Here is a 21,723-nt window from a genome sequence, read left to right as displayed (position 1 = left end):
GCAAAGACCTGTTGTTTTTATAAAGAATATATATAATATACATACCTATTTACAGTGGCTTTCAGTCAGCTCTCTTCATCCATTGGTCTATTTTAGTGTCATTCACATTTTGCTCCTGCCCACCACAGCATATAGCGAGGGGCATTTCAGCCCTTGACTGTGAGTGATGGCATTCTGCTCTTGCACGAGGTGGGCATCCTCATAATAAGTCACTCCCTTCAGTGCCAGTAACTACAGATGCAATGTGTGCTTCTATATAAAAATGTTTATATTTTGGATTTTAGAAAATGCTTGTTTTCATACAAAGCATGCCTTTGAACAGAAATCATTAATAAAAAAAATAAGCATTGTCAATGCCAAAAGTTCAGCAGCCGATGCCATTCCTATTGGCTTTGCCAATGCTTGTTTCTTGTGTTTACTAGTGCACATGCTTATTTTAAAGTAGTCAGTATTTAAATAATGCCTTTACCCAATACTCGTGCAGGCATAGTTGTAACATGGTAAAAATATTGCGCAATCACTCAGCACACCCTTTAATTGTGGGAAGTCCCAATCTCTTATATATTATATAAGTATAAAAGAGCATTGTCCAATTGCCAAAGACAATTGGTCTGGCTTTGGCTACCAGCCTTTTAATTTATGTCAATGCTTGTTTTTTGTTTTTTTTGCTTTGTTATGGTTTTTGTAAAACGTTATTGTCAGAGCCCAATAAAGCTTTATTGTTGGCCCCTCCCTCGACAATATTATGAAGCATTATCTAAGTTCAAAAATATTTTTGGTCTCAAAAACCACACATTGCTAAAGCAGTCCCTGGCGCTGATGGGAACTACTTTGTGTGTGGATGTGCTCTGGTCAAAGGGCGGAATGCCTCCGTTCCCATAAGTTAGCCAGTGGCTGAAGAAGGAGGCCTTTCCACCACCCCATACTGTATGTGGCAGTAGGTGGAAGAAAAAAGTAAATAAGACAGCAACATACCAATGGATGAGTAAGTCTGGCTAAAAACTTCTATGAGCAAGTATATAACATGTACAGTTTTAATAAAGTCAAAAGGGCTTGGCTAATGCCTGACCTAAATATGATGAACTACAATGGAGAAGAAATTGCATAGATCAAGGGTTACATTTCCAAGTTGAACTGTGGACAAGTCTATTATACACATCAGCTTTGGACTGATATATATAAGAGCTCAGACTTCCCACGACCACAGGAGAGTGTGGTGAATGAGTGTGTATTGTTATCTGAAATACGAAAGCATGCCAGTGGTTTGGACGTTTTAAGCACCCAGATACCCTCATTGAGATTCAGCACCTGATTATATTGTAGTTCGGGAAAATAATTCTGAAAAATAGAGGAATAAATGTGAGTTGCTTCTGCGGTTGCAACATTGGCCAAACAGTGTATGAAGTATGTGGAAAAGACCCAACTGCAAAGTCAGTGTTGGCCCCATAGCCTTTCCAGGTTTTGTTTAGCTGAAATGGGCTGTACCACTTGTCAAAATTCATGTGGGGTGCAACTTACAGGAAACCTAATCAGTTCACCAATATCCTAAACAAGATTGTAACAGATTCGGATCGATCGTGGGCCCTTGAGACCAAAGCCGCACAGTTATTATTACAGTTCACATTAAAGACGACATATACAATCAACATAAAAAAATGTAGGGTGGCCAATGCCAGTGCCAGGAAATTCTCAATTTGGACAGCCAGGCCTAGAGGCTCGATATTGGGACCCATCCATACTTTGCTGGCAGTAGCATCACACTGCATCACAATTAAAATTAATCGAAATAAAGTGCAACGAAGGGAAGGCGCAGAGTTCACTCTCAGGAGTGTCATCACATCAGCTATGGCAGTCACCAACTGGCAGCATGCACAGTCATTATAAGCATCAGACTATACTGTGATGACAAATGCTTAGCTATGCAACGCATCTCCGTAAGCAACATGTAGGCGCATCGGGGTATCTCTAGAACAGCAATGGTGCAATGGGGGTTAAGTGCTACACTACTGGGTGTGTGCAAAATATGCGATAAGGTGCAAATTGTCTAAGCAACTGCTAGGGTGTTGCGTCTTATTGACCAGCATCCAACCCGGGAACTTAGCAACGGCGCAAGCATAAAGGGTCTAGAGTCCGATTGTAAAATACTCAAGGCCGTTGCACAGTTCCTTGTGCCTACAGTTTGGTAAAAGGCCTCATCCAAGTCTTCCCAGGGTGCAAGTAGGCCATGCAAACAAACAGAACATGGGCAATATTTTCTATGTGCCTTTTACAGCTCAGCCAAGTCAAAGAGGTCTCAGAATGAGAAGGCCATTTTAAGCTAGATGACTTGAGTCTCAGAGAGCCTACTCTGAACTGGACATATAGTTTCCTGTCTAGGGGATTGGTGATGCTGCCCGGGTATTTGTCATACAGGGCACTTCTCTGCAGTCTGATTGAGTTCTACCATTTAGTGCCCATAGATCATATTCTAGAGTGAAGGCTTTGAGCTGATGGCAGCCTCTGTCCACTTTTTAACTGGGGCTAAGTTAAGTTGTGGGATGGTCCATCGTTCATCCTCATCTCCGGCCAGCGTTGCATTCTCCCTATTCAGGGGTTCAAATGTGGTGTTCAAATCACCACCTGCAATAAAGTATGCAGAGTGATTTCTAGGTGCCCCAAGAGTTTCCTGCTTCAGCACTGTATCCAACTGCCTTCCTACTTGGATGCCTCTCGCGTATACATTATAACTTTCAACGTTTGGGTTCTTAGCTGAGCTAAAGCACAGCCCTAGGATGTCATGGGAATCAATCAGGACTCTATCTATTTTGCAATTAAGTGACAGCCTCACCCAGACGGTTAGTCCACCAGAAGGTTAGCGACGTGGATTAGTAGTTGCTGGTATAGATAAATTGAGGAACCCAACTCTAAATATGGGCGTGGTGCACCACGTCTCCTGAAATAGACAGATATCAAAACCATCAACAAAGAAGCGCCAATCAGTTAAGCTTTGTTTTGAAGGTTAGGGCTGCCACATTCCAGGAGACAATGGAGAACCCGCAAGGGACGGTTTTCTTTGCTGTGCCATAAAACCTGAGGTGCAATTTATGAGGAGTGGAAATAGAGTGGGGAAGTGTAGCAATCTGGGCCCCTTGCGATGGGAGAGATGGAGGGGGACCTGGGGGCATATTACGTTAAAAATTATCGCCGGTTTAGCGGCAGAAAACTGCCGCTAGAGCGCGATAATGGGCTTGATAATATGCCGTTGAGAATTCCAATAGAAGTTCATGTTCTGGCGTGACATAGTAAACCCGGTGGATGACTTTGTTTTTCAGACAGTCTACAGACTCAAAGTTCATAGATGCTTTGAGCTTGGGTACATTTATCAGGGAAAAAAGAGAGAAGGAGTAGTAGAGTCCCTCCGTGGGTCAATGGTCTCAGGGGCCCTCCTTCCCGCCAGTGTGTCATTATGCCTGCCCTCCATAAACTTAACTTTGTAAATAATGAAGCCTGAGCTAGGTGGGTGCCCTTTACCACTAGTGCCCATGTGACTGGATCCTCAACTGGCTCGTAACATATCTGGTTTAGAAATTGTGTCAATGGCTGGTTTCGACCATATTCCCCACCTTCCCTTGTACGGAACATTCCCGTTATGGGTCTCTCACAGTTGGGCTCTTCCATCCTATCCATGTTATTGCTATTAATTACCTCAGATGCCCCCAATAGCTGTTTCACTAGACCTGTCAGTTATAGGACCAAAGTTTTGAGAGCCACTAGTTCCTCCTTCATAACATTGATGTTACTTCACATGTAGGAGGAGCTTCCTCGCTTGTTTCCAGGCTCACAACCCAATTCCTGTAGAAGACAGTGGGCTCTAGGGGAATATTCCTGGGTTAACCAAGGGAGGTGGTTGATCTGTAGGGGCTGGTAGACCTATCTCACTTGTAGTAGAGGCCTTATGGGTGACACTCCTGGCTTCTTTACTTTTAAACATGCTGGGAAGTGTGTGCAGTGCCTGCTTCGCATTCCTATTATCCTCTTTTTTGTCTTGGGGTGGGGACTTCTGTTTCCAATAATTGATTTGACCTCAATTAGGGGGTGGATTTCATTTAGAGTGCAATTATTGGAATTCTTCATTCCTTGCCATGCTTGGTCATTCCCTGTGCAGGTTCAAAGGCCTTGCATTTCCCCATTAGGACTTTGAGCTCAATAGATACAGAGTGCGGAAGTAGTACAATAATGTAACAATGGAATGAGTGACTAAGTTGAGCAGACTTAAAATGATCACACACAAAAGACCTAGAGGGGTGGATCAAGCAATCACACTCAATCCGCTCAAAGTTCATAAGCGGAACTCTGGGAGGCCCGGGGGCATGTAGGATGGCCACTGGGAAGAAGGCAAGCTTCAGGGACTTTTGATCTGACACTTCCCAGTTAGGCAACCTTATCTTGACTATTGTTCCTGCTTGCCCTAAAGCTTCTGGCTGCATCCGTTAATAAGAGTGGTGTTATAGAGGGGATGTCAACAGCAGGTAGTGAACGGTAAATACTTGTTACGCTGATGTCAGTCTCCTGACTGTCAAAACCGGTCTCCTTTGTTATAACACTGACGTGAGTTATATACAGTTGTTCCTCCCTATTGGGATACTGAATAAACTGAGATATGAATGAGGTATTTTCCCTCATCACCTACACTAGGGGTAACTCAAAAAGGCCTTATCCCTGTGGGTCCACAGCAACTTAAAATATCTAGATGTACAGGTTAACTAGAGATGAAAAATATAGTCCAAGATGAAATAGAGGCACTGTTGCAGAAAGCATCAGCTGACTTTCTGTAATGTGCAGCACTCAGAATGTTGCTCTGAGAGGGAATTCAAGTGATAAAATGGACATTACATCCAGATTTGACATCTTTCATATGCTGATGCTACTGATTCATAGGTTACTAGTGAGGGATAGTCTACAATTAAAAATGTATTTTGAGGTGAGGCAACTATTGGAATAGAAATGTTTATCTGAAGCCCTCCATGCATTGTATGACTTAAGTTAGCATTCGTGGAACCATTTTATATTCAGCCGCCATTTTAAGCCATGATGGCAATTTCTTCTGTCTCACTCTCCGTCTGCCTCAGCAGAAAGCAGCTGATTTTATTTGTATTTCTCCAAGGTTGAGCTTTGCTGTGCTAATGAATAGACTTGTTTGTCATCATATACCTTTCTCACTAGATAGGCCTGCTCCCGCCCTTAGAGCGGCAGGCACAGGCAGAGTAACCTTGATGCTGAGATAGGACGTACCCAATCACAGGATCGCAACTAATCCTTCTGTATCTCCTTTGTTTATCAGCTACCAACTGGAAATTTCCAGGTGGTGCGTGTTTTTATTGGTCCTGAAGATGTACATTATATGTTGCCATGTTTGCAGAGGTCAGTACCTCTGCAGCAATCCAAAGAGGCTGGTCAGAACGGACTCCACTCAAGTGTACCTTTAATAAATACCTTTGGTTTGTATTCTCTACTGTCTGACCGACTCTTCATTTGTGTGGAAGGCTGAGAGGTGGTCGCAAATGATCCGGGTGGCCTAATTGGGCCACATCCTTCATTTGGCGCCTGAACAGGGACTCCATCGGGTGACCTATCCTCGCCAGCGAACAGGTTTGGAGGTCGGGCTGCATCGGGTCGGACGGGCGGACTGGGGATCCCTGCACGAGAGAGTCTTAAACTCACAGCTGCCCCAACTGGGTGGTGCCTCGTCCAGCGATCATCCCGACTGAGGTCCAGAATGGTGAAACCCTTGGATCTGACCGTTTGGTCCAAAGAGTCGGCAGTGAAGAATACATTCATTTTACCTGTTCGCACCAGATGAGTTTCCTTTGGTTCTTTTGGATATGGCGCCATTTTGGTTTGTATTTGCTATGGTCTGAGGACGGTCTTCGGTCAGGCGCTTGAATTTGTTTGAGTTCTTTATGAACATGGTACCACTTTGATTTGTATTTGATGAGGTCTGAGGACCGACTTTGGTAAAGATATTTGAAATTATCTGTTAGGCATAAGTAGTGAACTTGTTTTCTTTTTAAAGTGCCTTGTATGAGTATGTTGTTTTGTTTGGGCTGTCGTTGTTGTTCTGTTGATGCTTGATTGGAAGAAAGTCAGCCAGCACCTCCAGAAGGCACTCAGAATTTCAATATGTATGTAAAACATGGCCTTGGCCCTATTATGTTTAGTACGTTATGGCACAAATATACAAGGGACAATGCCAAGTTGCAGTGGCCGTTGACCAGCACTTATGATTAACAGAAAATTAATTTTCTACAGAAGAAATTGTTCGCAAAAAGGAGTAGGAAGTCAATGTTTGATTCCCTCAGAACATGGCAAAAGGAGGCTAAACAGAGACAAGTGAAAGCAGAGAAAGAGGCCCAGGAGGGGAGGATGCAAACAGTGACCCAGAAAGCTGTAGCGCATGATAGAGAAAATATAGAAAAAGGAATAGAGTGTGCAGATAGGAGGTTCCGATTACAATGTGAAAAGTCTTATGTTGCCCGAGAAGGGAACAACACCTTTGTGGAGGAATTGTTAGATATTCGACCGCCACCTCCATATGCCCCGCAGAGAATATACCCTGCCGTGCCACAGCCTCAGTCATCCGTTCTCTCTGTCTCTGTTGCTTCTGCTTCTGTTCCCTCTGCTACCGATCACGTTGCTTCGGCCACAGCGCCTTCTGTCCTTTCTTTGACTTCGCCTTCTGCAGCTACGATGGCTGCCAGTCTCCCCGCTATGCCTATCGTTTCAGCATCTCTCTCGCTAGCCCTTACACCTACGACGAAGTCGGCAGCGACGTTGGTGGCTGTTACTTCTGTTGCTACTCCCACCCTGTTCTTCCATCCCCTGACTTTATTGATTAGTGGGACGCCTGTACGTGGACTAGGGGACGGAGACTGGGCGACAGCCAGGGAGCAAATGGGGCAGACATTGATACGATCAGATGTGGGAGATGAAGAGAAAAAGGTGGTAGCCAATCAGGCCGCCCAGTGGGCTTGTAACCCCATTTAGAGTGTGGAAGATGTGTGGAGTATGATGAAAGATTATGAGCCTTTTGTGCGGCAGCATGCCCTTAAGCACATGTCGGCTACTTTGATTGGACTGTGGGAACAGTGTTTCACTGATGTAGCACCCCAGATTATTTATGACATTAGGGATCATGTATATGCTGCTGATATGGCACCTGGTAAAGTTTTTTGTAATGTCGAAACATTGGTCGCTTATCGGAGTAGGCTGTTTGAGACGTACCCGAAGACAGTATCCCAGTTTCCGATGAGGGAGGTCCACCCCATATATCATCCCGAAATACCGGAGCTGCGAGATCAGCATGATAATGTGACTAGACCACGGGTAGAGGCCTGGTTCCAAGAACAGTGGGTTTACACTCCATGGAAAAAGAGTGAAGTCTTATCCCTTAAGACTCCGCTGCCTGACCCTAGGAAAAACCCAAAAGCATATTATAAATAATTGAGTGAGGCTGCATCCTCGACGGATTTGACTCTTGTGGATATTGAAATGTTCTTTGGTTTGTTGGTTCCAGTTGATATTTGGAGACAAGTTCACACGCAAGATCATGTTGGGGAATTGGGGGGTACCTGTGATCAAATAAAGGCATGGGATCAGGAGAGAAAGCCTGGTGAGAAGCCTAGTGCAGAGATACTTGCCAGGCCGTATTATCACTTATATACATTCTCTCATCCCGCCGAGAAAAATAGATTGGGACAAGCTCTCAACTTGTCGTCAAAAGAAAGACGAGAGTGTGTCAGATTTTTTCACTCAGTTTGAAGGTGTATTTCTAGATTACAGTGGGTTCTTGATGGAGGTGTCCGATTGTTTGCTAATAGGTTTGTATCGAACTTACTTCTGAAGATCACGACTCGGTTGCTGGCTTCTGAAAGTACTTGGTCCACTTCTTCTCCTTCTGTTATTTTAAAAATGGCACAGTATTCTGATCATAGGGAGAATGAGGACAAGGAGAAGATGAAGAAAAAGCATAAAGACTTGAAGACAAAGGGGTTGTTGTAGAGGCTTCTCGGGGGAATGGTAGAGGATGTGGTGGTTCGGACCGACAGCTTCTGCATATTAGCCGGAATGCTATGCCTGTAGGGCCAAATTAGTGGGCATATTGTGAGGAGGAGGGACATTGGTGTAGCGAGTGTCCGGTGTTGTTGCAGAAAGTCGCGGCCCCTAGAGGACGAGGTTCTTGTGGACGGGGTCGCAGGGCTGGTGGACAGGACAGAGCTCAGCATGCCGCAACCTCACAGGATAGTCCGGATAGTAACTACTTCGATGACAATAAGGGTGGACAGTATTATCATGATGATTATGACATAGACGAGGTGACTGAAATGTCTCACAGTTAGGACAGCCAGGGACAGAGTGAGGGACCAGTTCAGATCCCTGTAGATCAGCATGGTCCTTACGTTACTGCGGATATGCATGGCTCAGCTAAGAAATTTTTGGTGGATGCAGGTGCAATGAATAGCTCTATTTCTAGTTAGTCCCCAGGCAGCACTGTCTGGCCATAATATTGTTTCAGTAGCATTTTCTGGTGTACCGGTTCTGAGCCCCATTTCCACACCTCTTACATTGACTATAGGTCCTTTTACTGTGGATTCGCCATTTTTGTTGACGTCCAATTGCGGAGAAAATTTGATGGGTTTGGATTTGTTAAAGAAGTTGCATGCTACCATTTATTGTTCCCCGGAAGTCGTTTACATGAAAATGGACCCGAATGTGGTCAGTGCCAAACAGTGTCTGTCCAAAGATGCGCCCCTCCTTGTTGAATTTAAGGATGTGCCGCCCACTTTGTGGGCAACGGGTGACATGGACGTAGGACCCCCAGTTTCCATCACAATTAAAGACAATGCCATTTTGCCTCGTATCCCTCAGTACAAAATACCGCAAGCAGGGGAGCGAGCTTTGTTGCAAATTATACAGGACTTGATTAAGTCAGGAGTTGTTGAAGAGACGACTGCTAATGTGTGTAATAGCCCTATTCTTCCCATTCTTAAGAGGGCACCTTTGGGTTCCTCTGATGATCATCCAGATGTTTATTGTTTTGTGATTGACTTGCGCACAGTTAATAAAATAGTAGTTCCTCAGTTCCCGGTGGTCCCTGACATTACTTCCCTTTTGACAATGATTCCTTCCTCTGCTAAATTCTTTTCTGTCATTGATCTCTTTCCTCACTTTGGCTTGCCCCGTTTGATCTGGAGTGATAACGGAAATCATTTTAATGCCAAAGTTATTCAGGTAGTTTGTAAGGGACTACATATCAGACAAAAGTTTCATGCTGCAAACCACCCCCTGTCAGCAGGTTTGGTTGAGAAGTACAATAGTACTCTCAAACTGAAATTGGCAAAGATTCAGGAGAGCAAAGGGTTGCAGTGGCCAGATGCTTTACCAGTAGCCCTTTTGTCCACAAGAACAACAGCACACTCTAGGATAGGATTGTCACCCTACGAGGTTGTGTTCGGACGCCAGGCAAATGTCCGGGGCGTCCTGTGTCCGCGTAGGTTTTCCGGAATTGAATATCGTCTGTTAGTAGACTATCTGTATAAATTAATTAAAAGTCTGCGTTCTATTCAGCAACAGATCCAGGACTCACTTTCGGCATGATATTCGGCCTGGTGACTTTATCTTAATAAAGAATTTTCAACGGAAAAAGAATTTGGAGCCCCGGTGGAAGGGACCTTTCCAGGTCCTTCTTGCCACCTGCACAGCGGTAAAGGTCACAGGCCGAAAGAACTGGATTCATAGTCAACACTGCCGTAGAGTGCCTCTTCACTTGCCCTGTGATCAGTGGGTCAAGGAAGGAAAAGGGAACAAATGTGGGCGCAAGTCCCACGATTCGTCTCCTTTTCGGATGCTAAGCTTACGTGGGCCCAAATGGAGGCCAAAAATAATGAGGTACTAAAGGCAGCAGTGCCATCTGGGATCAAGGCTATTCAAGAGCCCCTTTCCACTGGCCCCTCTGTGTCTAAGCCCCTTTTTACTGACCACTCTGTGCCTGGAGTAGCTAGGTACAATTTGCACCCGGATGGAGGAACAGTGCACCGAAAGGAGAAGTCAGATTAGCAGGGATGGACTGCGCAAGTCAGGGTGTACTTTGCCTATTGTACCAACAGTAGTTTAGGGAGAGGCGAGGTGGTGCATTGTTGGGACATTGGACAGGATAGATCAAAGGTGCTTCCTTGGAAGGGGGTACATTATCCTGGACAACGTGGGATTCATCGCGAGACAGGACTGAGCAGCTCCACTGCCGGTGCATAACAGTGCCAACGTTGATGAACAATAGGAGTCTACCAGTGAGGCTCATACGGACATGGGAAACACTTGCCCCTTTTTGTCATCAGCTCCATTGCATTCCCTTTCCCATGTATCTGTTTGGTCGGCCCATTACTGAGGAAGAACACCAATTCGCACCTCCGCCCCTCGAGCGGGATTAGTCCACAAAAAGTAAAATAGTTCTTGCATCCATAATTGCAATTGCATTGATATTTGAGTTCTGGATATCTAGGTTTTTGGAGGAAAGTATCCTGTAAGCGCTTTGGCTGGGACAACACCTGTTCCCCCTGAACACATGTTTGTTACTTTGACTCCTCACAAAGGGAAGCACCGAAAGACTTACACTGATAATGTCTTTATACAAATGTTGCACCAAGCTCATAATGTGTCTAACACAACAAATTGTTGGGTCTGTGGATTGCTCCCCTCAGTTACTCACAAAAGCGATAATTTGTTGTCCATGCCTTTGTCATACCTAGGAAGTTGTGAGGGATGGTTTGAACTATTTGTCATGGTACACTGCCATTTTCACCAGTCTAGTCAGTTTATGACATCTGCTGATTCTCGCACTGTGGTTGATCATATACATTTTCATCATGGGTTTACTCCTATAGGTATGGCAGGTCAAAATATCTCTAGTACTTTGTCCCCAGACTCCTGTATGAGCAAATATGATAAGGCGAAGAACAATACATGGCTTTGAATGGAAATGGCTGATTTCGGGAAGTTTAACACCTCTGTGTATTTCCAATCTTTCCAAGACCGTAATGTCACTAAGGACAAACCAATACCGGTGTCTGTGGTCAGCTTAACAGCTACCTTTTGCGTCAAGGGGAAGGGGGAGATAGAGGTGGGGGAAAGTAAATGCAATTTCACCTACCCACTCAGCACGATCAATTGTCCCCCTCTGACTTACCCCAAAACGTCTATTTCATCTGTGGATCCCAAGCTTATGCCTGGCTTCCTAGGGGATGGTCTGGCAGGTGTACACTCTCTTTTCTTCTTACCCTGGTGTATGTTGCTCCACCCAATTACCATAAAGATCACTAATTGCAGCGTAGGAGTGTATACTTACCCTGAGTCAGAAGGGTCATTGACACAAAGGATATAGATCAGACAGATAAGACCTCTGACCCTTGGTCAAAGGCATACTCTCTCCCCAGCAGCTCCGTGCCAATTTCACCGCCGTTGAGCCTCCAATCCACCTCCTGGGAGGTGTTCGAGATCGCAGTCTGCCAGTCTTTCCTTCTGTTGCCTCTGCCTGAGTCCGCCCCCTGGGGCTTGTAACTCTGGGTATTGTCTTGTGGTTTAATTCCTGATATCGTCTTGTGTTGTAATTCCTGGTATTGTATTGTGTTGTAACTCCTGGTATTGTATTGGGTTTTGTTATTTTCCTTACACCTCAGTGCCCATTCTTCGCTTTTCTCCCTGTTTCCAGTTCCCGCAGCTGCTGCCCCTGCGGCCCGCCCACCTGTCCACATCCGATCCCACCTTCCACCTCCCAGCTGCTCGTCCCTCCCCCTCCCCTACTTAATGGCAGCTGCTGCGTGGTCGCGCAGCGGATGCACGCAGCGGATGCGCCTAAGGCAAGCCCGTCTGCGCCCGTCCGCAACCCGACCACGACCAGCGCCAGGACCCCTGAATCTACAACTTCCCACCGCCATGAATCCGCCGCTCTCCTCGCACTCAACCCCGAAAGACCAAGAGACTGCCAACAAGCCTCGCCGAACACAACCCACGGCCAGTTCTCCTGCCTCCACTACCGCCAAACTTTCACCACCACCACCACCCCGGCCCCCAACACCAGCACCAACAACACCCTCAGATGCATCCTCCTCAATGTGCGCTCCATACACAAACACTCAATGAAAATCTGGAAGCTACTCGACTCGCCCTCGCCCGACATCGCCTTCTTCACAGAGACCTGGACAAACGCCGCCTCCGCCCTCGACATCAACACCGCCATCCCAGATGGATACAAGATCCAGAGGAAGGTCCGCCCCAACCACCCGGGAGGAGGCCTCACCATCGCCCACAAAAGCACCCTCCGCCTCACCACATCCAGGGAAACCTTCCCCTCTGCAGAACACCTGCATTTCCAGATTCATACCAGCTTTAAGACCACACTCCACGGAACACTCATCTACAGACCCCCCCCCCCCGGCCCCCGGACACCCTTCGCCACCATCACCAACTTCATCGCACCCCACACCATTGCATCAATGAACTACATACTAATTGGAGACTTCAACTTCCACCTTGACAACCCCAGCGACTCAAACCCCATGATCCTATGTGACAACCTCGCTAGCATCGGAATGGACCAACTCGTCACCACACCGACACACAGAGCAGGACACACCCTTGACCTCATCTTCGCTGCAGGCAACAGCGTTCACTTCAGTCACACAACACAACCACCATGCATTCACTTCACCGTCTATAAACCCAAAGCACCTTTCTCACCCCAAAGCAGAAGATGCCCATCCATGACACTAATGTCTCAATAATGATGATGAAAGATATTAATGACCTTATGTTAATTGATGAGGGCATCTTTGAATATTGTCACTGCATGTTAAAGCAGAAGTAGTACTTATTTTCTGTAAGAGGTTATTTGCTTTTAGAAAGTGATAAAATAGTATAGCGAATGCTAAAAGGATGGTCTGTTGGAATAGAAATGTTTAGCTGAAGCCCTCCGTGCATTGTATGACTTAATTTAGCATTCACAGCACCTTTTTATATTCAGCAGCTATTTTGAGCCATAAATGCGATTTCTTCTGTCTCACTCTCTGTCTGCCTCAGAAGAAAGCACCTGCGATATTTTTTTTTTGTATTTCTCCATGGTTGATCATTGCTGTGCTAATGAATAGACTGGTTTTGTCTTCACATACCTTTCTCACTAGATAGGTCTGCTCCCGCCCTTAGAGCGGCGGGTGCAGGCAGAGTAACCTTGACGCTGAGATAGCACAAACTCTACTGTCTGACCAACTCTTCATTTGTGTGGAAGGCTGAGAGGTGGTCGCAAATGACCCGGGTGGCCACAACAACAAGACTCAAAATGTCATAGCTATGAGCCGCAACCACTTTGGGTAGCCTGTGGGCACGCATATGTATTCTTACTATTTGCCACACATTGGGGCACCTAGGCCCGGTGTTTCATGCTATGGGTACTACACCGGTCTGGCTGATGATTGAGAAACGTGCACTGTGGTAGAAAGTATGGATGTCTTTTATACAGAGTCTCAAAACATGGTGGAGACCTGCAATCCTGTTAAATGGTTGGAGAGCAGTGTATACGCTGCTTAACGTGCACTCACGTCCACCCATTGATGCACCATTATGAAGATATGCTACGATTAAGTAAAACAATATACTAGGTGGACTGATCTATGGTGGCCATTAAAACATTTTGGGACTTTTTGTGTGGAAAGCTACTTAAATCCTTCCAAGATTTGCAGATAGAATATGGTCTGCAAACGTCCAAGACATGGTAACATGTTTAACTGTCTCACTGTCTAAATTCAGTGATAGGACCTCCATCTTCTGATCCGCCGCCTTCTCCCGTATGTTTGCATCCAAAGACTTGGGGTCAAATTAAAGGTGTTATTGCTAGCGTATGTGGGAATTGAATCATTGTTCTTTGTCCCACTTCAAAGTCATTGAGGCAGCACTGGCAAGTGCGACTCTCAATCAAATTCACAGATGAGAAGTGCTCCACTATCTTAGGCCACAACGGCGAGAGTCTGATGGAGGCAAGTTTGAAACCTTAATTCAGACGCATGGAGCATTTTAGCAGTCGCAAATCCTCTGATTTGATAATTGCAACCATTAAAATATGTTTTGCTATGTACTAGCCCTATTGTAGGAGTCGGAAAAAGTTTTCCAACTCTTAAAATGCGATTCCAAATGAATAACGATTCAGTAAGTGGAAGGGGCGTCCGTTCGAAATACCAAATGGCTTGTATTGTTTCCATGTTTTGCAACTAAACTCAATCATAAAACATTGCAATTTTAATGACCCCCACCCCAGGTTGGGATGGATAACCCATTTGCAAGAGGAAAGTAGTCCTCATAGGACCCATTCCCCTTTGTGAATGTAAAAAAAAAAGTTTGTTTTTGTTGTGGAGTGAGGTAGGTGTCCACCGGACTTCTACAACTCTTAAACAAACAAAAGTAAAGTAATCTTTTCTTTTCAAATGCAGCCAGTTTCCTTTAAGGACAACTGTCTGCATTTTAAAAAGGGCCCTTTATTATAAGAAAATTTGAAACATGGTGTTCTGCTGACTACGGTAGGCCACCATGCCAGTTATTGTCTACAATCAGAGTGAGTCTCAATTTGAGACCTACTTCATGAATATTAATGAGGTAAGTCGGTTTCCGACCCTGTCTAAATCTGAATTTTTTTAACTTACCTATTTGTACATAGGTCCTTTCAGGAAATTATTTACTTGTCGCAAAATACTGATTGGAAATTTCAACCAGTATTTTGCCAGAAGTAAATTTCACAGTTTGTTAAAATATTACATAAATAACGCTGGATGCCTCAACATGTACACCACATTGGCCTGAGCCCCATCTCTGTCTTTCGGAGATGCAGTTTGGAGAAGGACAATAACTTACTCATCTTATGATCCTTTCCATCAATAACTCAACAATACATTAAGCTATGAAGGGTTCCTGTTGCTACAAGTTTTATTTGACTTCTGTCATGGTTATCTTGAATGTCGTCTCCGGGATCCCGGGAAGGACCACGGCCTGGAGACAATGTTTCACAACATCCTTAGGTTTGACAAAGATGGGTATATTGAGGAGGTGGAAGTCTGTGACTATGCCGTACTTAGGGGACTTTTTCACTGACATGGTGACTGTGATAGGCCAAGAGAGACTTATTTACAAGATAAATGATCCATTGGGGGAAACAACCAATACAACGCAGTCATTACAACGCACTACCTTTACAACGTAGTCATTACAAGCAACATCCTTTACATCACATGCCATTACAACGCAGCCATTACAACGCAAGTCCCTACAATGCATGCCATTACAACGCAAGTCCCTACAATGCATGCCATTACAACGCATGCCACTACAAAGAATGCCATTACAACTCATTATAAGGTAAGTAATGGGAAAAAGTCATTTTTACCCCTAGACTATCCAACACTTACCCTTCTGTTGCACTCACTGGAGTGGGAATAGTCATGTTTACCCCTATACTATCTAACACTTACCCTACTGTTGCACTCACTGGAGTGGGAATAGTAATTTTTACCACTGCACTATCCAACACTTAACCTACTGTTGCACTCACTGGAGTGGGAATAGTAATTTTTACCCCTACACTATCCAACACTTACACTGCTGTTGCAATAAAAGTATTGTGCGTTGTAATGGTATGCGTTGTAATGGTATGCGTTGTAATGGAATGCGTTGTAAGTGTAGTTTCTAAAAATGCATTGTGATGGCATGCGTTGTAAAATCATGCGTTGTAATGGATGTTGTGATGTAAAAACCGCGTTGTAAAGGCATACTTTGTAAACGTTTGCGTTGTAACGTGTCCTATTCTCCATTTGGGTATTTTTACTAGAATTTGGGTTTGTTTTCTGAAGGCAGAGGTGCTACAAGACCTCTTGGGTTTAATGGGAACTCTGGGTTTGATCTTCATTCAATCGAGAGGGTGGATGGCTTGTAGACTCTCTCCAAATGGAACCACAGGCCACAATCCCGCAGCGGAGCTCCTCTGTGTAACTCCCTGCCCTTTAGCCGGAAATTACCACTCTCTGGGTAGGTGAGAGGTGTCCCCTCTTGTGATCTAGCAATTAACCTGGTGCTACAAGATTGGACTGATGCTGTGATAACAACTTGAAGCTTTGGAGATGGCTGTGAATGTGGTCAGGCTCACAACCCTACGTCCAGTACGCTTTGTTGTGTTGCATGGTATTGTTTCCTGTTGTATACCGCATTATATGTTGGAGATGCAGCACGTTATATCCCTTCTGAATCCAGTCTCTGTTAGATGAGCTCACGTGCAGGAGAGTGCCGTGCACTACTGCACTCTGGGATAGGGGTTCACTTATTACTCCCCCCCCCCCCATCCCTTTTATATCCTTCCCTTTACGGTTGGAGTCCTTGCCGGTCAGAAATGACTCTAAGAATTGTCTTTCTATTACAATATGTGCTTCTCATATTTTTTCTTTATATTCGTACTCCTTATTCTTTGTCCCTGTACTCCCTTGTCTCTTCTCTTCCACCCCGCCCACTCCCTCTTTCTTGGGTTAGTCGTGGCATCCGTTTGGCTCTACACTATTCGCTGTTGTAGACACAGCGGTTGTCCATTGTGTTAAATGTGGGCGGATTTCAAGATCTGTGTACAATGCTAGCTCCTGGTTCCAGTATGAGGCATAATTCTTTCCTCCTGGCTGAAAACTGCTCTTCGAATACTGTACCTGCAATCTTATGTGTAGTAACGTATTGATTTGAAAATTCAAGTAGCAATTTTAGAGCTGAGTAAATTATGCAGTCTCTAATTTTAGACGATTGCTGATATTATTTTTCCTCCTTTTCTCTTGGCTGCCTTACAAGGTTCCTTATTACTTGAATGAGAAACTTCTCACCTTGCCCGTCAATATGCCTTTCGCGTGGACATCGCCAAAGACTGTTGACAAAGCAAATATTCTTAACTGTCTGTGATCATTCTCGTTCTTTAATCTGAGTATTCATCAATGCTACCATGCTTCATTATCAATCTAAAATGTCACTTTCGAGTTTACCAGACTTGCCTCCACCACACAGCAGCACCACATTAGGGGTAAAAAAAATCTATGATGCATAACGTTTTCCAATTTTTGGTCCCTTCTTTTACTCCTTGCAGTCCATGCAGGTAAATTTAGTCACATAAAAAATGTAACCCTTCGTTAAATAGGATGATCTCACTGACATTTTGTTGGCACCACTGAACTCTTTAAAGATCACTAATGCACTTTCAAATCCCCCTTTGCTGTCCCTTTCAACCACGCTCCCTCTTCTGCATAGATACTCCTGGCATGAACAAAGACATATGCATGCAAAATGGTTTCCCAGCTCAGTAATTTGCAAACAAAATCCAACTCTTCCAACATCTCTCTGAGATCCATTATTTCACACCTAAGCCAGAACAACTTGGACACTTCTTTTCATAAATTCAAATACATGTGTACATAATCCTGCACAATACCAGAAAAAGTATGCCACCAGTTGGTATTTTCAAGCACCAGAGGCAACCTAAACTCAAATCCTGAAATGCCTTCAGTAGAATTTCATATATCGAGTGCTACTGCTTTTTAGCCACAATCAAGAATTCAGGTAAACATGTATTCACTTAGGAGAGCTTGTTAATGGCCAATGTTGTGTCAATAGATAGAGGCACAAAAAACCCCTCTGACAGAAGATGGTCAGTTAGAAAAGGAGCGGATTAAGCGGAGTGAACCCGCCAAACCTCTGAGCCTGGGACGCTCAGCGCACCTACGGTTGGGTTTTGACGGGCAATACTCTGATTTTTGACAGTAGAACTAATCCTGGAGGAGAATCGACAGCTGAATTAACTTCCTCTTTTGCAAATATAATGATAGATAATCCACAGGTAAATTTTCCAGATTTCAAATATACTCCAGAAGTTAAGGATTTTCGATTGCAACCCAACTCTATCACAAACCTTAGTTTTCAAAATCGAAAGGCGGGGCCGGGATCGGCCCCGCCGCAAATATGGCGGGGCACCAACCCCCTCCCCCCCTCGCCCTTGCGTGTCCATCAAGCGGCGCGGACCACCGCGTCATCATGACGCGGTGGGCGCGCCGTGTCCGGGATTGGCTCACAGCGGTGACCCATGGCCCGGAAGCGATTAAAGCGCTTCCGGGTCATGGGGGAGTGGGGGGGCTGGGGGTCAGACCAGTTACAACTGGTCTGACCCATTTATTAGGTTAAAAGGCTGGGGAGCGTGGGACTCGGTCTCTTTGTCCCGCGCTCTCCCAGCATCTGGTCGCAGCCCTTAGGAGGCTGCTTAACTTCTTTTGTTTTATTTTACTGCAGGTTCCCCGGGACGGTTCGCGGATACAGAGAGGAGACCGTGCAGCGCCGGTGTTGTTGCTTCGAGATCTGCCTGGCAGCGTGGTCCTGGGTCACGGCATTCCGCCGCTACGCGATCTTCCTGGGCGGAGGAACAGCGCGTTCAGCACGAGTACGGCGATTTGGTTCAGCACGCTGGTATCGTGGTCGGGAAGCTCGTGAGGTGTTGCAGGGAGCGCGCACGCGCCGATACGGTATCCGTCGAGGGGGGGGGCCGGGGGGCTGAGCGCTGGGGTTCGGAGCTCGTTTTTAGTCACTATTGAGCTAATGGTGTGGGGAAGTGTTGGGAGGAGCAGCTGTGTGTGGCATACGGTGACCGGGAGGGAGTGACATTGAAACCCCTTTGTTTCCTATGTGCATTTTAGTCATTGTGGCCTGATAGTTACGGTCCTGGGCTCTTATGTTCGGGTTATAGGTGTGATTCCCCATTGGTGGTTTTTCTTCCAAAAACTCCTGCGCTTGTGTGGGTACAGTCAAGGCATTTTTCGTGGGGCCTCTGTATAGCATCTGGGGGCATACAAGTGGCTGCATTGTATTACAATATTAATTTGGAGTACTTTTTAGGTGAATCAGTGTTAATTATTTCGCTATAATTTGTTTGTTTGGGGCACATTTCCCCGAAAATACAGTGTACCAATTTTATGTGTATGTTTTAAGGGGGGCAGGTATTGTGTCTACAATATTTTGATTGTTATATTGCGCTAAGACTGTGTCGCTTGTGTATTTCCAGGTAAAAGGCTTGTTGAATTGAGGTTGGGCAGTGGGTATTGAAGGACAGGCGCGTGGGTCATAGCGTAGCATGTCAGGGAAGCGGGGAACCAAGCGTTCGCGCATGGAGCATATGCTAGAGGCAATGATGCGTAGGATGGCGACTATGGCTAGGAGGTGGGGCAAGGTGGAGCAAATGGGCCATAGCCTGGCTGAGCTCAGGCAGAAGGTGGAGGATCAGGGTGGGCCGTCCGGGAGGCCTAAGCGGACAATAGTACCCCCAAAACCGAGGGGGGAATTGGAGGCTCTCCCTAAGAGGGTTAGACATAAGAAGGGTAATATTCAGGATCCCAAAATAGTGGAACCTCTAGAGACACCGGGGGGGGGGGTGGTCCGTCCGGGCTCCCAGCAGTGCCAGAGACTCCGGATTTAGTGCCCAACGTCCCGGGGTCAGCAGTGCCTGTACCTGCACCAGTTCCGGTGGCCCCTGTGACTGAACCGGTTGTTCCAAGTATCATCCCGGTTGTGCCCCCAACAAGCCCCAATGTTCCTGTATTGAACCCTGTGGCCCCGGTACCATCACCAGCAGGGGGAGGGCAGGTCCCGTTGGAGTTAGCCACTCAAATAGCGGCAGTGCTTCCATGGTTAGGAAAGGGGTGGGTGTTGCCTTTGGCGGCGGGCACCGATCCCTTGGCAGAGGCACAAAGAATGGTGGCAAAGATCATGGCGGCCCCGGGCGGGGAACAGAGCCTGGGCACGGTGAAGGCCCAGCAAGCACAGCCAGGGCTGCAGGAAAGTGACAGTGGAAAAGCCAGGACGGCAGAGCCAGCGGGTAAGGAGCTGGCTTTACCATTGTTGGGCGCCGGGGTGTTACCTTCCAGGAAGGAATATTTAGCGCGCCATGTTGCAAAAGACGTGAAAGAATTGATTTGGGCTGGGGCGTATGTAAATATGTTTTCCTTGTTGATGGATAACAGGGAAATGGAATATGCAAAGAGACAGAAGGATTGGATGCTTCCCAGTGAGTGGCGGGCGGAAATGTCTAGATTCAGGGTAGAGGAGTCATTGACAAATTGGATAAGGGCATTTTCTGTTTATATGGCCATAGTGGCTGAACGTACACCTAATATGCAAGCGGAAATGGCATGTTATCAGAGCAGGGTGGCAATGACGCATGATAAATACGGTGGTGTGGGTTGGAAGGAATATGATATGAACTTCAGGAAGGCGAAAGAGTTTGACCCTTCACTCACATGGGACAGGGTGGATTCTATTTCTTGGTTTGATCAGTTTGGCCCAGGGCAGATGGGCAGTACAGCTCAGAATTGGGGCAAGGCACACATTTCACCGCCGCATCAGCCCTTTCGGTCAGGGCACCCCGGGGCGGCGGCGTCGGCCACTGAGAAAGGGGGAAAGCGAAAGGGAGTGTGCTGGGACTTCAATAGGAAGTCCTGTACTAGAGCCCAAGACACCTGTAAATTCAGGCACGCATGTGCCATATGTAATCACCCCTCTCACCCAGAGTCAAAGTGCCTTAAGAAAGGGAACACCTTTTCAGGGTCAAGAGGAGGGAAAAAACAGGATTGAGGAGGAAATTAAAAAGGTAACGCACTCACCCATTGATGTCTTGGCTATGAATCCTTGGTTAAATCGGTATCCAGATCATGCTACAGCGGATGCTGCAGGAAGGGTTTTTGTATGGTTTTAGGATACCAGTTGGGGATTACAAAGGGACATCGGAGTGCAAAAATCAATTGTCTGTCAGATCAAACACAAAGGTTGTAGTGCAAAAGATTAAGAAGGAATTGGGCTTAGGGAGAATAGTGGGTCCGTTTGATGTCCCCCCGGTGCCTAATTTTGTCTGTTCTCCCCTAGGGGTGGTACCAAAAAAGGAAGAGGGGGAGTTTAGATTGATTCATAATCTATCAGCGCCCAGAGGCAAGTCATTGAATGATGCCATCAATGAAGAACTTTGCAGTGTAAAATATGCGTCCTTTGATCAGGCAGTGGAGATGTTGAGGGTTTTGGGCCCGGGGGCCTGCCTGGCAAAATCTGATATTGAATCTGCATTTCGACTGTTGCCAGTGCATCCTTTAGATCATCATTTGCTGGGTTTTTCATTTCAAGGACAGTTTTACATGGATAGGTGCATGCCTATGGGTTGTTCAGTTTCCTGTGCTTATTTTGAAAAATTTAGTTCATTTTTGGAGTGGGTTTTCAGACAAGTGACAGGACATCATTTTGTGATGCATTATCTCGATGATTTTCTCTTTCTGGGACCGGCGGGCTTTCAGGAATGTTTTGTGGCCTTGGAGGAATTTTGTGGACTCATGCGTACATTTGGGGTCCCCCTGGCTCAGGGGAAGACAGTGGGGCCAACAACCACAATTGAGTTCCTAGGCATTGAAATTGATTCAGTACAGGGCTGTTTTAGGTTACCTGAACAAAAGATAATGAAATTCCGTGCTGCTTTGCAGCAGTGTTTGTTAAAGGACAAAGTGACCTTACATCAGTTGCAGCAGGTGGTAGGCCAGTTGAATTTTGCACTACGGGTGATACCTATCGCTCGACCATTCTCTCGTTCCATTTCTCAGGCTATGGCAGGCT

The 21,723-nt window shown here is 45.9% G+C and overlaps 1 pseudogene; it reads left to right on the top strand.

Annotated features, from left to right (window-relative positions):
* LOC146775871 (oxysterol-binding protein-related protein 11-like) overlaps window positions 1-18,570 on the top strand; it is a 37,037-nt pseudogene extending 18,467 nt beyond the window's left edge.
* The last annotated feature ends 3,153 nt before the right edge of the window (window positions 18,571-21,723 follow it).

The sequence above is a fragment of the Triturus cristatus genome, chromosome 12 (genome assembly GCF_964204655.1).
Source record: "Triturus cristatus chromosome 12, aTriCri1.1, whole genome shotgun sequence".
NCBI lineage: Eukaryota > Metazoa > Chordata > Amphibia > Caudata > Salamandridae > Triturus > Triturus cristatus.
Note: the sequence above shows the minus strand (reverse complement) of the source record. Positions and strands in the feature narration are given on the sequence as shown.